The sequence below is a fragment of the Leucopleurus acutus genome, assembly GCF_964270905.1.
Source record: "Leucopleurus acutus genome assembly, chromosome: 4".
In the NCBI taxonomy this organism is placed as follows: Eukaryota; Metazoa; Chordata; class Mammalia; order Artiodactyla; family Delphinidae; genus Leucopleurus; species Leucopleurus acutus.
This window is the reverse complement of record NC_139146.1, coordinates 114,143,426-114,159,651: the sequence shown is the minus strand read 5'-3', so window position 1 is coordinate 114,159,651 and position 16,226 is coordinate 114,143,426. Positions and strand designations below refer to the sequence as shown.

The 16,226-nt window shown below is 37.9% G+C and overlaps 1 pseudogene across 1 annotated transcript; it reads left to right on the top strand.

Annotated features, from left to right (window-relative positions):
• Positions 1-2,335: 2,335 nt before the first annotated feature.
• LOC309961562 (deubiquitinase OTUD6B-like) lies at positions 2,336-3,327 on the top strand (annotated as a pseudogene). Its single transcript has one exon. The product of its transcript is annotated as a deubiquitinase OTUD6B-like (transcript).
• The last annotated feature ends 12,899 nt before the right edge of the window (positions 3,328-16,226 follow it).

The following is a 16,226-nucleotide window of genomic DNA, read 5'->3' as shown; positions in this document are numbered from 1 at the left end:
CAGACTGAGACAAAATATCTAGAGAGCATGGAGGCCACTTGGCAAGCAGAACAATTCTAACAGGTGCAGGAAAATTAGCCAAATGGAAAGGAGCTGAGGCTGAAGGCAATTCTTTGTGTCTTTTCCAAAAATGTTTCTGGGAATTACTGACCAGTGTAAATGCTCATGGCTCTGGTTTCAAATCTTGCCCAAGAGGAGAAATAAGTTTTGACAAAACGAAGTATCCAAGTGCCTTTTTGGCAGATATTGTACATATTTTCCAGGAGGAATAGTTTTCTGGGTCAAGTCACATTTATATTATATGGACACAGACACAAGTGCCTTATTTAAACAGTAATGTACAATATGATAAGTGCTAATACTTCTGACAAGTATTAAAATTGAGGATCTATTTTTTTTAAAGCCTTGTGGGTAACTTCTTTCTCCTTGTGATATATCTATAATTTCATAGTCAAGTACCAGGAGCAATAGCTCGGCTTGAATTGAATAATTTGGGGATAGGAGAATAATGAGAAGTAACTAACAGTAACCCAAACCAATTTATCACATCCTGTACTAATGTGCAAAACAGACAACTTTCCATAGTTTTCAGGCAGAGACAGTGAAACACTGTTTGGTCCAAAAACGATGCTGTACAAGATGTTTATGAGCCCTGTTCATACCGGAAGTGGACCATCAGAATACACACACACACACACACACACACACAAACATACACACACACACCACCCTGGTAATCATCCTTCTATAATCACTCACTTATTTTATAGTTTGAGCCCAGTGTTCCCTCTAGCTTTGAACAAGAGTCCCATATTGGAAACCAAACTCAGCCAAGACCTATATGGAAGAGGATCAACCCTAAATGATGTAAGAAACTTTATTCCTGGAGATCATGATTTCTGGGTGTAAAATATTATTCTGAGGAGAAAATTTAAAGTCTATTCTTGCCAATGACAAAAACAATGAGTGACTAAATTTGACTGGTGTGTGAATCAAAACACATTTGGCTGGTGTGTTTAATAATGACCACATGGAGAAGCAATCTGTGAAGAAACACTCATTTTAGACAGGAAATGGTTGATGTAGTTTTCATACCCTCTAAAACTCTACAAATTTATATCCAAGGTATAGATATAGTGAATTGCAGAAGAAGATTCATCTTCTAGTCTGGGGTGGCTGGCTACTTCATCCCTCATTCATTCATTCAAAACAGATAATGACATTTACTATGGGACCAACTAAGCATAGGAATTTTAAAGACATAAATGGCAAAATTCCTCAATTTAGCAGCAGACACAAATCTATAAGGGAACGATTACAGTTATAAATGCATGCATACAACACACACACACAACGGGGCTGTGACACTGTACAACCTCAGAGGGAAATGGGGAAAAGGAATGTCAAGAAAAACTTCACAGAAATATTTGGGCAGAATATTAGAGAATCAGTGGGAATTTGTCCACTTAATACTGAAAGTAAGAAGAGAATACCAAATAAAATGCATCACATAGAATATAAAAATGGACACAGGGACAATTGTAAGCCCAAGTCTGTAAAGATAAAATGAGGCTTGATTGTTAAAGCTCTTGTTTGGCACATGAGGATTTGGATTTTAATGGTCAAAGGAGCCCAAGGAAGGATTTTAAGCATGTAACACGAGGAGATATATATCTTATGAACCACATTTAACAAATGTGGTTACACTGGAGGAGAGGGAGAGTAGAGACAGACACAGAGATAATGTGGATAAAGAAGATGTGGCACATATATACAACGGAATATTACTCAGCCATAAAAAGAGATGAAATTGAGCTATTTGTAATGAGGTGGATAGACCTAGAGTCTGTCATAAAGAGTGAAGTAAGTCAGAAAGAGAGAGACAAATACCGTATGCTAACACATATATATGGAATTTAAAAAAAAAATGTCATGAAAAACCTAGGGGTGAAACAGGAATAAAGACACAGACTTACTAGACAATGGACTTGAGACTATGGGGAGGGGGAAGGGTAAACGGTGACAAAGCGATAAAGAGGCATGGACATATATACACTACCAAACGTAAGGTAGATAGCTAGTGGGAAGCAGCCGCATAGCACAGGGAGATCAGCTCGGTGCTTTGTGACTGCCTGGAGGGGTGGGATAGGGAGGGTGGGAGGGAGGGAGACGCAAGCGGGAAGAGATATGGGAATATATGTATATATATAACTGATTCATTTTGTTGTGAAGCTGAAACTAACATACCATTGTAAAGCAATTATACTCCAATAAAGATGTTAAAAAAAATTAAAAAAAAAAAAAAAAGAAATGGGGATCGGGTTACCTAGTCGTCATGGAGGCAGTCTTGACTGAGGAGTTTGATTAGGAGGAACAGCTGGTGAGAAGGCATCACAAAGAGAAGAAGTAGTTGCAAGCCAAAGTTCAGGGTATGAAGAATGCTGTCCCCAAGATTGACAAAAAGAGGAGGAAGCAACTTACTGAAGATGTTGCTAAGTTAGAAGCAGAAGTAGAACAGAAACATAAAGAGAAGCTGGAGCAATTGAAGCTGACTTCTAAGGAGAGTGAAGTAGATTCTGTTGCTGTCAATATTTCAAACTTGGTTCTTGAGAATCAGCCGTTTCGGATATCCAAAGCACAAGAGAGATGGGACAAAAATGCTGCACTGGAAAAGGAGCGGGAAGAAAGGATAGCTGAAGCTGAAATTGAAAACTTAACTGGGGCTAGACATGTAGAAAGTGAAAAACTTGCTCAAATATTCGCAGCTAGACAGTTGGAAATTAAACAGATTCCACCTGATGGCCACTGTATGTACAGAGTCATTGAAGATCAACTGAAAGAACAGGACTGCAGTCTGACTGTGGCTGCCTTAAGATGTCAGACTGCTGACTATATGCAAAGCCACATGGAAGACTTTCTACCATTTTTAACAAATCCTAGTACAGGAGATATGTATACTTCAGAAGAGTTTGGAAAGTACTGTGATGATATCATAAACACCGCTGCATGGGGAGGTCAGCTTGAGCTAAGAGCCCTGTCTCACATTTAACAAACACCAATAGAGATAATACAGGCAGATTCTCCTCCTCTTGTAGTTGGTGAAGAATATCCCAAAAACCCATTAATACTTGTTTATATGAGACATGCATATGGCTTAGGAGAACACTACAATTCTGTTAAACGGTTGGTGAACACAGCTAGTGAAAATTGCAGCTAGTCTATAAAATGTTGCTGTTATGTTTTAGTACAGTGTGCTGATCTGAGTATTAATACCAAGTGTTGGATTGTTCTAAATGTTTCCAAAAAAAAAAACAAACAACTACCTTAAATCAGTTTTATGGCAAAGCTACTAACAGGTTTTTAAAAAATGTGTCAAAGAAACTTTCACCAATGTCCCCTTAGTGGTATTTTAAAAACACTTGTAAGTCCCTTGTGGAGAACATCATTTATAGACCAAGATGGTACCCTGTTTGCTGATATTTTTATTAAATATAGGATGCTGAACATTCTGTTCTGTGTTGAAATAGTTAAATTTTTTTTCTCCCTATTACTGAAAGCTTTCAGTAACCATGTCAATGTAATTTTTCTTGAAGAAATGAAATGACTCAGTCTCTGACATTGCAATAATGTGGTGATGGTGATAGCAAATTTAATGAATGCTTATAAATGAACGTGATTGCAGTAACTTTGGTGTTGATGGGATTAATGCTGTGACGCTTTTTATATAACCCCATCAAAGTGCAGCTAAGAAGCTTGTTTTAATAAAGAATTTTAAAATATTTAAAAAAGGAAATGGGGAGAAACGGGACTAAAACAGTGATTCAACTAAGAGGAGAGACAGTACTGAGAGATACTTAGATGTGAAAATGGGTGAAAAAGAAAAGCTGATAATGTTTCTAAGCTTTTTTACTTTGGAGGTTTAGATGGATGATATGGCATTCAATAATACAGGAAAAATAAAAAAGAACAGATATATGGAAAAACAGAACAGAATATATGGAAAAGAGTGGAGAGGATAGTTCAATGGCGGTCATATAGGACACACTGGTAGAACATCTGGAAATGTCTGGCGGATTTCTGGAAATACAGATACGAATTTCAAAAGAAAGATAGAAAAGGAAAGTCACTGAGAGTAAGAGTAGAATTTAAAGTGAAAAGATTGGATGCTATCTCTCATGGAAAGCATTATGGAAAAGAGAAGAGGATTATAGATAGATTCTTAAAAAATATTTCATTTAAGGTCAGAAAAGAGATGAGAGGATGCTATTTTTTTTTAATGTCTTTATTAGAGTATAATTGCTTTACAATGGTGTGTTAGTTTCTGCTTTATAACAAAGTGTATCAGTTATACATATACATATGTTCCCATATCTCTTCCCTCTTGCGTCTCCCTCCCTCCCACCCTCCTTATCCCACCCCTCTAGGTGGTCACAAAGCACCGAGCTGATCTCCCTGTGCTATGCGGCTGCTTCCCACTAGCTATCTACCTTACGTTTGGTAGTGTATATATGTCCATGCCACTCTCTCACTTTGTCCCAGCTTACCCTTCCCCCTCCCCGGAGAGGATGCTAATTTTAATTCCAATCATTACATGCAGATTACTCGTGTCTCGTTTTGTGTGCATTTATTATTTGTTTGAATTTTCCACTTTAGATTCAATTCAATTGACCAGTATAACAGAAAAAAGCCTGAATTTGAATATCATTTTGATAAGTTGTACTAAATATTTTCAGATGAGTCTCAATACGAACATATATCAAAATATTATGCACACTGTTTTGCATTTGCATCAAGAGTTCTAACAATTTTGAAGAAAAGATAGAATCATCTACATAGTAATGTTACAAAAATATCTTCGAAAAATCGCCCCAAACTATTCCAGAACTATACAATATTGTGTTAAACAACTCTTCAGGGTGACCAGTACACAAATTAGAAGAATATAAAAGAATATAAAGAATATGTAAATCTGTCTATGAAAAACCAAGACCTCTCTAGGTACACAGGTTTCAAGGAATATTTACCACTGGTTAATAGTCTTTCACATTTTTAATTTTCAGAGACTCTTAAAAGAGATTGGATATTTAGAAACAGCAGCCTTCCTATCTGGAGAATATTGACAACAACAGCAATAAAATACAATGTCCCATCTATTAATTAAAAAAGGAAATTTTAACTGAAATGGCTACTTTATATATATGACACCAGTAAGTTTAACTTTAACTAGATTAACCTACTGATCTAGGACATTGTAGCTTTCTCCTTGACAGGTCACAATAGCTGGGTAATATTAACTACAGTTCCAGAGTTATTTTTTTACCCTTATAGTAGTAGACATACAGAACCTTAATATTAAATGTCTTCCGGCAAGACATTTTCTAAGCCATAGCATTTGACACTGTTTTCCAAGTATTCTTCTGCCCAAGAAAATAATTTATAAGTTTTCTTTTTATATACCAGGTTTTATATACCACATTGCCTCATTTGATACATAAAACAACATACAGCATAGACAAAACTGATACAATTTTTCTTTTTTAGAGATGAGAAAACTGAGACAAAATAATAATAAAGATAATAATTGTTAGAACTAATAACTTTTCAAAACTCAAGCATGTTGCAAGTGCTGTGCTATGAATATTTTTTTACTAAATTGTCAAATCTTCACAGTCAACTATGAAGTTAATACTAATTTTATTTTCAGTTTCCAGAATAAGAAACTGAGTTTTATATAGAGGTTTGGGAAGCTTCCCAAGGTCACATAGCTAGTGAGTTTAGAAAGGGGACCCCACTAGATCCATCAGATGCTAAATTCCACATTCTTAACCATTGTTCTGCTTTCTAGATGTGAAATGTCTTTGGAGAGCCTTTGTCGAGGAAGAGTAGTTCAGGAAAAGGTAGAGAATCTGGATCATGCAGCAACTGTGAATCATTTCAAGGCATATAACTACTAAACAGGAGAACTGGGATTGAATCCAGGTTCATGACTCCAAATTGTGGGACCCTGAATTCATATCTTTGCAGAGTACCCTAAACACTGACACAGTTGAGTTATGCAAATGACTGAGTTCACAGTCACTCATTAACTCCTGCAATTAGATAGAAGAGTAATTGTCAACTTTGGATTTTAAACTTTCACACCATTTTATGATTATTTATGCTGACACCTAGAGTAGTCAAATTTATTTTACACTGATGTGGATTCTATATGTAATTTAAGAACAATTGGCAAAATCTCACTTGAATACTAAGAAGGATTATGACAATATTGATAATATCTATTGAGTGTTTCCTATATTCCAAGAACAGAGCTATATTATTTATAAACATTATTTAATCATAAACTTCCCTGGGTATTACATTTTAAGTTTATTTTTTATATATTTAAATTTTAAGAGGCATCAGGTTTTCAAGGGAACAAATGTTCAGGAAATGAAATAGGGCTTCGAGTGTCAATAAAATGTCTAAGAGTTTTCCAGAAACAACAGATGGTGTTTTCCAACAGAGTCTAGTGAGACCAAACTGCTGCATGATGAAAATGTATTCTTAACATCCCTAGACTGGGAAGGTGACTAGCGCTGTGACATGCTCAACAGAATGGCTCAGCCCAGGCCTTTCCTGGACAGGATGCATTTTATCCCTGTGCTGGCTGTGCTCTTGAACCAGAACTACATTTTCAGTCCAGTGAACCCATGAGACAGTGTGCTTTCAGGTAAGTCAGCTATAAAGTTTGGAGAGTCTTGCATTTTGAAAAGTATTACAAAACAGTGCCATTATGAAGAACAAAGAGAAAACGTTAGAATACAGTCCTATCACAAGACAAAGGTACTAGAAAGGTACAGAATAGCTGCCTATTTTTATTCAGTAGACAACTGCATATATAAAAGAATCAGTTTGCTTACCTAGTAGTTATAGATGACGTGGCGTAACAGCTTCTAAATTAAAATAATACTGTTGCTTTGCTGAGTGTACGTGAGCATAATAGTCCATGGATATTTTTCCCAGACAGTTAAATTAACTCATTGGAAATGTAGCATACTAAATGATTCTTTTAAGAAGTAACATGCAATCATATCTTTTTCAGGCTTGAGTAAATTCCCTCTGCCTGTACAAACTTTATATCTGTGCCCAAATATTATGTATCCATTTCTGATCACTGAACAGAACACAGATCCTGCATAACCCATCTCCAGTATTAGGTAAAATCAAGGAACAGCAGTTTTCTTCTTGCACGGCTCCAAGGGGTACCATGCCCATGCATCTTATCTGTGGTTGTATTCTAAGGGATACTATATACATGGGGTATGTGAATGTATCCACTTCCCAACAAACTGTACAACAGGATCTTGCTCTCATCTGGTGATAGAACAGTCTAAGGGAAGCAGATCTTTGTTGTAAGTGAAACGCAGAACCACCTTATTGAGCAGAACACCTTGCACTGGTTAGCAATTCCAGGGGAGGATCTGACTACAAGGAGGATAGTAAAGATCATCCCTATGCTGACTACTAGGAATAGAAGTCCATACACTTCTGCCCATTGCACCTTGGTGTTGAAATTGACCAGGAAAACACAACACAATCAAGCACTGGATGGAAAAATGCTTTACTTCAAAGAGGAGAGACAGAACCATACCAGCTCCAATAGTGGGCATCAGTCCCCCATGGCTAGGGGATCTCTCCCCATAGCAACTGGCCTACTTAACTCCTCTCGTGCCACAGTGGAAGGACCCCATTCCCTCCCCGTGGAGAACAGGTATACTAGTAGGGTTGGTGAGGCGCCATGTTAACGCACACGCTTAAGCAGGAAAAAGGAGCATACATTGAGCTTGAACACAGGGAAAGATATTCCTGTGGTAGGCAATAAATCCAGCACAGACTGTGTGAACTCTTTATCTCTTGGTGAGGAAGTGTTCCAGGCCCTAGGTCCATTTTTACACAGCCTACTGAGGGGTCAAAAGACTGCATGCACCAGATTGCCTTTCCCAACACAGCTCAACCCCATCCCATCATCATGGCCTCCCTGTCCCAAACAACGTCCTCAGGAGTGAAAGGAAATCAGATTTCCTGAGTGAACTTATCTTACCTTATCCTCACCCCCACTACCTAATATTCTAATCCAGATACCATGCACTGATGTCTGCTCTCCATCTGGGGACTGAATGATCACTCAGGCTTGCTGTACAGGGGATTCCTCTATGGAGTTGGACACTGGAGAAAAACCTCAAAGCAGAGTCCAGCAGACAAGCTAAACTGAAAGGTAGATTCCAAGGATGGTGCAAATTAAACAAGATTAGGAGCATTTAGATTCAGAGTCACCATTTGCTCCAACGGCAAAGTGGAGATACACTTAAACTATGAGGACAGGCACAGTAGTCTCTGCTGCTGCAGTCTTGCCAATCCTACTTACGTGGCCATTTCCCTAGTCAGTACATGGACCAGCCTCTTCACCACACGAGGAAGGGGTGGGGTGCCAGAGGGCTCTGCCAGCGCTTTGCTTAGGAATCACAAGCGACAGAAATAAAAACCAAATGTGAAACTCTATCTCACTTCTTAGAGTTGATTACTGTGCACTCCTGTAGTCTGAAAGCATTACAAGCTAGATAGCAGGTTTATGAAAATTATTTAGCTGGTTTATGAATCGATTTGACATTTATTTTTACTCAGATATATGTGGAAAACATGAGGAAAAACAGCAAAAATGATTTTCTGTCTTAAAGAAAATGAAAATCAGGGTCAGAAATGAACAGAATATCTAAACTTGTAGTTTAATACCTGAAAGTAAAGACTGTGATTTTTTTTTTTAACCATAGTTATAATGAAGCTATGAAAGTAGCACTAACTGACTTTGGATTCTGTGAGGCATTCCAGTGTCTTTCTAATGAAGTTCCCTTCTTCTGCTCAACTTCATTTGAAAATGATTTAGCGTTTGCAAGCAAAAGAATACCAACCAACAACCTGGGACAATGATATTTGCCTTGCAGTTTTCTGATAAGGTTTGGGCTAATTTCTGGCAAGGGACTGGCACAGTTAGGCATTCCATAAATGGTGGCTGTTATTAGATAGGGTGCATTGATTATCTTAGATTTACCTGGTTTATCTTTTCTAATTTCATCCTCAAATGAAAGAAAGGCAGAGGTTATCCTTTAATGTTGGAACCACAGAAGGAATGATGGATCAGTGGGAGAGGCAGGGGGCATTGGCATAGAAGCAAAATCAATGCTAGTGGCCAAAAGATGATGGATATTAAAGCTCCTTCACTCTCACGTCTTAGTTATCTTGCATGTTAACTCCAGATGTAGCTCTTTACATGGCACCAAGCTGAGAGTTTACTTCTAAGAAAAATACTGATTTCATAAAGGCTCCTTTCTCAATTCATAAAAAAAATGAAATTTCAAGCCAAATTCCAAGAAAAAATGTTAATTCTTTGTTAAAGGCCAGAGTGCTTAGCAATCTAATAAACAATCTAGTAATCAACATTTCGGAGGTAAGGAAGACTATCCCATAATACTGTTAGGCCAGCCATTTGAAAATAACTGAACAGTATTTCTGATTATATTTCATTTTCTTCCATTGACTTAAATGACTGAAGGATTAAACTGTATTTTGCAAAAACATGAAGTTAGTAAGGTAGATAGCTAGTGGGAAGCAGCTGCATCGCACAGGGATATCAGCTCGGTGCTTTGTGACCACTTGGAGGGGTGGGATAGTGAGGGTGGGAGGGAGGGAGATGCAAGAGGGCAGAGATATGGGAACATATGTATATGCATAACTGATTCACTTTGTTAAAAAGCAGGAACTAACACACCATTGTAAAGCAATTATACCCCAATAAAGATGTTAAAAAATAAAAAAAAATAAAACATGATGTTAAAAATCAGATATGTAAACACAAAAAATACTATATATTACCCTTGACTATATATAGGTCTTAGTGTATAATCAGGCTGACCAGAGTAATATGATTTAATTATGCATATTAAAATAGAATCCATTTAAATATGCTCATATGAATTAGTGTTCCTGTTGTCACCCTGAAAATTGTCTTCTTTCCTATTTGGGAAAAATGTGTAAAATAAATAATACATCCACCAGGGAAAAATAACGTCTGGTGAGCCAAAGTACTGTAATAGACATATGCTTTTGTGATCTCTGTCACACATTTTCATTATAGTCATGTAGACATCTGTGGATTAATTGTGTTACAGCAAAAGCACCTTTATATTAAAAGGTTGAAGAGTAGATGTAGATGTACTTTTTAAATAAATTGAAGACTTTTTACCTTAAGCAGAATTGTATATACTTGCACACACACGATGACTGACATCTACAGTTCCTTAAAAAAAGTCTCCTCTCATGATGTGAAAAAGAGGTAAGCAAAATGTCTGGCTTTTTGGAGTATACACAAGCAATACACTAAAAGCAGCTCTCTACAGTTTATCTTTAATACAGTTTCTAATCAGTAGAGGGCTCCCTCGTCTGTACAAGACCCACTTTACAAATGCAGTCTGTACATGCAGCCAGTCACACGTTGTGCACCCACACTCACACGTACACACACACTCTCTTACACACACCATCTAGATTAATAAAGCTGTCATTTTTCATTGCTTTCAAATCACCTTTAATATCAGTTGATTTTAAAGTTTAGGGAAATGAACGCATAGGCAGCACCCACTGGCAATATGTTAGAACATTCTCTACCTAAAAATACTGATAGGTGTTTACAAGTTTCCTTCATTTCACTGTGACATTCCTCAGCTCTGATGTGCACTTGGCTGCTTTCCTGAATTCACACATCTCTGTGTTTGCTCATGTGCCTGTGCATTTTGCAGAAGTGTCACTACCCAAGCTTTGCAAACTAACTAAATCATCTAAGTGATGCTGCTGAGGCTTTGTCTTTATTATGCCCTCCAAAACTTGAGAGTACAAAAAACAATCCAACTAGTGACGTTTGCTTTTGATAGAAGTCACTGAGCCCAGCTGTATTTTTCTCCCACTGAAACATGGATGAAGACATCCTAACTGGGTTGACTTTTATTTGGGAGGTTTAATATTTTTTCTCTCCTTGGCCTGTAGGCTAGCTGATTCACTGATCTATAACGAAAATGCCAAAATTATGAAAACCCCACTGGGGCAGAAATTTGTAACAGAAAGGGAATTTCTGGCAGGGATGGAATAATCTTGGGCTGCATCCCCAGGCCAGTTTTTGTGATATAGTTAAAAGCTGGCTGGGCTGACAACGGATTCAACTGTTTAAACATCTTGCTGATTGTTGTAGTGGCCCAATAGATGCTTAAAAAGCATTGGTTTTCATGAACTGCTGGTGGAATCCTCTTATATCCAGCTGATCCTAAGTTATGACTCATATATTTTCTCAGCAGCCAGATCTAAGAATTCATTTGGTTGCTCTTAAAAGAGATGGAGGGGATAGAGCCTGTTTTTCCTTCCTTCTTGAAGCACCAGGGCTCTGAAAACTTTCCTGCTCACTCCTCATTCCCGGTAGAATTGATTGTTTCTCCCTTGTTTGTGCTCCCACCTTTACCTCTGTGATAATTTCACTTGCTTCTTTTGGTGTCATATTTCCACTGGCCTCTCCAGCATGGAATTTAAAATGGGGCCATCTTGATAGTAATATGTTGCCTCATGCCTTCTACTCCAACTACCCTTGCCAAAGTCAAACCCTGGAAATGCCTCATCCCATCACCTGAATATTTCTGGTAATTTCTGAAGATGTCTGTCTCATGTATTCATGAAAGTAGTCAGTCAGCTCTCAGATGATAACCAACAGACACTGTCACCCCTTCGGTCCAGGACTAGGAAGCCCTATTGTGCCACAGATCTGAACCTTGTTTGGTAATCCATATAGGCTGCCAGTGAAGCTAATATTTTGGTCTCCCTCTCTCCAAGTCCTGTATTGCTCTCTCAACTGATTACAAAACTGGAGTGGAAGGAAGAAACATGACTAATCATAATTATCTCCCCTCCCTAGCCTCCGTAGCTATGTAATATTACCTGCATCGAGAACCAAAGGTTCAGAGAGGTTAAGTAACACACAAAAATCATCGGTTAGTAAGCGGCAGTCCCAGAATTCAAATCCAGGTCTTCCTAACTCTAAATCCTGTGCTTGTTTCACAGCTCCCGTAACATTAGATAAGACACTTACGCTTGTAAAGCAAGGGTTCATAGCTAGATTAGTATGCCTCTGCTTATAAAACATGAGATAAATATATAATGGCTTTATAGACTGAGATGAGGCCAATCTCAAAACATAATTCTAAACAAAGCCCAAACTCTTTGTGTGGCATTCAAAGTCACTCATTCTTTATGACCAATGTCCCCCACTGCAGATGCCTGTATTCTGATACATGTTTGTTCACTAAGGCATGCCAAGTCCTTCCTCTGAGTCTTTGCTCATGCTAGCCCTCTCACATTCCCTTTATTCTCACTCTGCCTCACCCATCTGATTCTCACTCATACTTCAGTATCTTGCTCTTAAAGAACTTCTCCATCTACCTTCAGCTTTCTTTGCTTTTCTCGAACAGCTATTGTTATAAAACTCTTATTTTGCATTTGCACATAGTCTCTTATTATTGGGGAATTTTGCAAATGCATATGCCATTTCACATGGCTGGACAGTGATTTCTTGAAATAATAAACTCTCTTCACCATATATGTAGCTATTAAGTGACTTTATTCATATCAGATACAGGTAGCACAATCTCATAACTTACAGATGGTTTTTATTGTATGACAGGTAAATGATCCCTCCTTACCTCATAATTACTCAAGCTCTAGAAATAATGTATCACATCCCTACCATTTCCTATTCTAAACCATAAAAAATTAAGGGTGTAGTTTCTAAAAATTTGATCTTGGGATGGAAAAGAGGAGGATGAGGAGAAAATGGGTAATATTTAAACTTTTTTAGGCTGTTCTATCTTCAGAGGATGTTTTCTTTTTCTTTTTGCGGTACGCGGGCCTCTCACTGCTGTGGCCTCTCCCGTTGCGGAGCACAGGCTCTGGACGCGCAGGCTCAGCGGCCATGGCTCACGGGCCCAACTGCTCTGCGGCATGTGGTATCTTCCCGGACTGGGGCACGAACCCGTGTCCCCTGCATCGGCAGGCGGACTCTCAACCACTGCGCCACCAGGGAAGCCCCAGGGGATGTTTTAATAATAAAATTTCGATCTGTGGTAAGAAGAAGTTCTCCCCTTTTGATCACTAAGGTAGAGAACTTTAAGATTGGGTTATTTTCCACTAACAAAGAATACATACATTTCCATTGATTAGCCAAGGAATATTATCAACATATATATATATCTTTAATCATAGATAAATGTCAGTCCATGAGTATGAAGTCTTTAGTAAAATTATAAGTGTCAAAATATCTTGTAGAGTATTATATAATCTGTTATATCAGCAAGACTAGCAGCTAGATTTTAGGCTGTAAATATTTAACTTATCCCAACAACTTAAATAGTTTCCTTTTGTAGTCATTTTAAAAATCTTTCTATAGCTCAGGGAAGCAATATAAATTATACTGAGTGGAAATATCATAGAGAATCATGAGAATTTCTGATTCTAGGAGGGATGGTAAATAATTTCACATCATGTATCTAATCTGAATGGTTGGCACTGGCTGTCCAGACTCTAGAGAACTTTGTTGAGGAGGATTCTGGGGCTGGGGTCAGGCTCCATCATGTCATAATTGATTAGTAATGTCTGCCTTAAGTGCAGAACTGTAAGGGAAAGCACAAATGCCATATAGTGCTTTCTCTTAGCTAAGAGGACTCCTTTATACTCCCATTGCTGAGATTTCACCATTTTTGGTTCTTCTTTGGGTTCTGAGATGAGCTCAGTCTCATGAATGTTGACTTCCTAATGCCACATGGGAGCATGAAGTAAAGATGTGTGAAAACTTTAGTGTTTTGGGATATGCTCATACTGGGACATAACGGTAGTATATTGTAGGTAGTGTTGTAGAAATAAACCAGATCTCCAAAGCGGTGGAGCAAGGGATCAGGGAGAATCTGGATCTGGTTTCCCTATTGTACATACTTCTACCACGGCTGATTTCAAGCTATCAGTGTGAGGCCATTAAACTCAGAGTTGGGAAAGGATATGCATAGTCCAAGCTAGTATAAGGGGGCTACTGCATACCACTGATTGTAGACGGATTTCTAGGGTTGAGGGTGTTGAGTAAATGCTCAGCCATAGAATGAATATAGGCACAAAGATTCAAAGAAAGGCCAGGAGGTCATAGGTAGATAAGAAGTCTATACTTGGGAAACAGTATCAGGTATATATCAGAGCCCAGGCCAACACTTTAAAGTTATAACAACATAAGAATCAATTTCAATGCCATCCTTCACATAAGTATATTTTACCTTATCAATTGACATGATGTTCAAATGTTCCAGGGCCATACTGCTAAAACAGCATATTATATCAGTAAAGTACATAGCCTCTGGAGCCAGACTCTATGGACTTGAATCCTAGCTCTGTCATATATTAACTCTCTAATCTTGAGAAAGTTACTTAACTTCTTTGTGCCTCAGTTTCCTTCTCTGTTAAAATAGGGATATTAATAGTACTTATGCCATGGGGTCATATTAAAGATTAAATGAGTTAGTAACTGTAAAGTACATAGAATAAAAATCTGTATCTAGTGCATTGAGAATACTGTTTAAGTGTTTGTAAAACAAAGGTACATAAAATGTAGACTTGAAACTTTAATCAAAAGTTGTCAATATATAATCATTGTCAGTATATAATTTGCCTTTGAACCCAGGATAGAACAATAGGATAGCCATGATAAAAATGCTCATTGGGGCTTCCCTGGTGGTGCAGTGGTTGAGAGTCTGCCTGCCGATGCAGGGGACCCGGGTTTGTGCCCCGGTCCGGGAAGATCCCACATGCCGCGGAGCGGCTAGGCCTGTGGAGCCATGGCCGCTGAGCCTGCACGTCCGGAGCCTGTGCTCCGCAATGGGAGAGGCCACAACAGTGAGAGGCCCGCGTACCGCAAAAAAAAAAAATGCTTATTGGGGTAATTAACTTCACATTTATAAGCATAACATAACTTCATCCACTCTTTCATATCATTCCAATAATTTGGGAAGGTAACTAGGAATAGCAATTTTTTAAAGTTCCATTTTATAGTTATTTAGAACTTTATGGCAAATTAGTAACAAGGCCAAAATTGATTTCTTTTACTCTTACAAACAAACTCCATTTTAAATTGTGAATTGGAACTTCTTTTTTATGTCAAATACATTATTGAATTTGATGGTATCAGAAGTTTATGGCTTTTAAATCTAGAATATATTATGAATTTAATAAAGGATGCTTTTTTCTCCTATTAGAATTCGAAAAATACTCCCATTTTCCAAACATAAACTCATGAAAATAAAATAATTCTGGCAGAGGTCAAGCTCATTATACCATCCTGGTCCTGTTTACCTCAGCACTAAAATTTTCAACTTCTAAGTCAATGTAAATTCTACATTTAGTCAAGTTTTTAACTAAAACAAGTTAAAATAGAGGAGAGAGAACTTTTCCTGCCAGTTCTATTCAGTAGCATGTTAATCAGATTGCAGTAATAAGTATGAAACAATGCATCCAATTAGCAGTGGTTAATTTGAAACTACTTCATGTCAGTTTCTTTCAGAGCAATACATAGTCAGTAGAGTAATTATTTATTACCCTGAGGACATGATCAATGATATCTCTCCATAATAGCGTCTGCAAAAGAGTAGGATTCTCATCTGCATAAAAGGAAGCTATAGAAACTGACATTTTTTTCAGCTAAATAAAAGCAGAAAACTGTTTTTAAGCTATTTCCAACTATTTTATTAATAACGATAGATAAGTAAACCATTTGTTACACTTCAATATTTTTATGGTAACATAAAGCTGAGGGGGGAAAAAAACCCAGCACTAGTGATTTAAATCCACAAAGCCTATCTTTATTGAGAAAGGGAAACATGACCCATTTCTAAATGTCATTATAGTCATTAACGGGCATGTGCTAGGCCCTTCCACACACACAATTCACTAGTCCCTTAGCTGGAGCTTGGGGCTGGAATTTACGGGAAGCCCTGAGTGATAACACATGGTCTACACAGCTAAGCCATGGTTGTCCAAAGGCAGGGAAGAGACGCCATGTTAGCCAGGTGGCTGCAATTAGATGGTGCATTTGAATAATTGGGAAGGTTGTATTAGAGGCT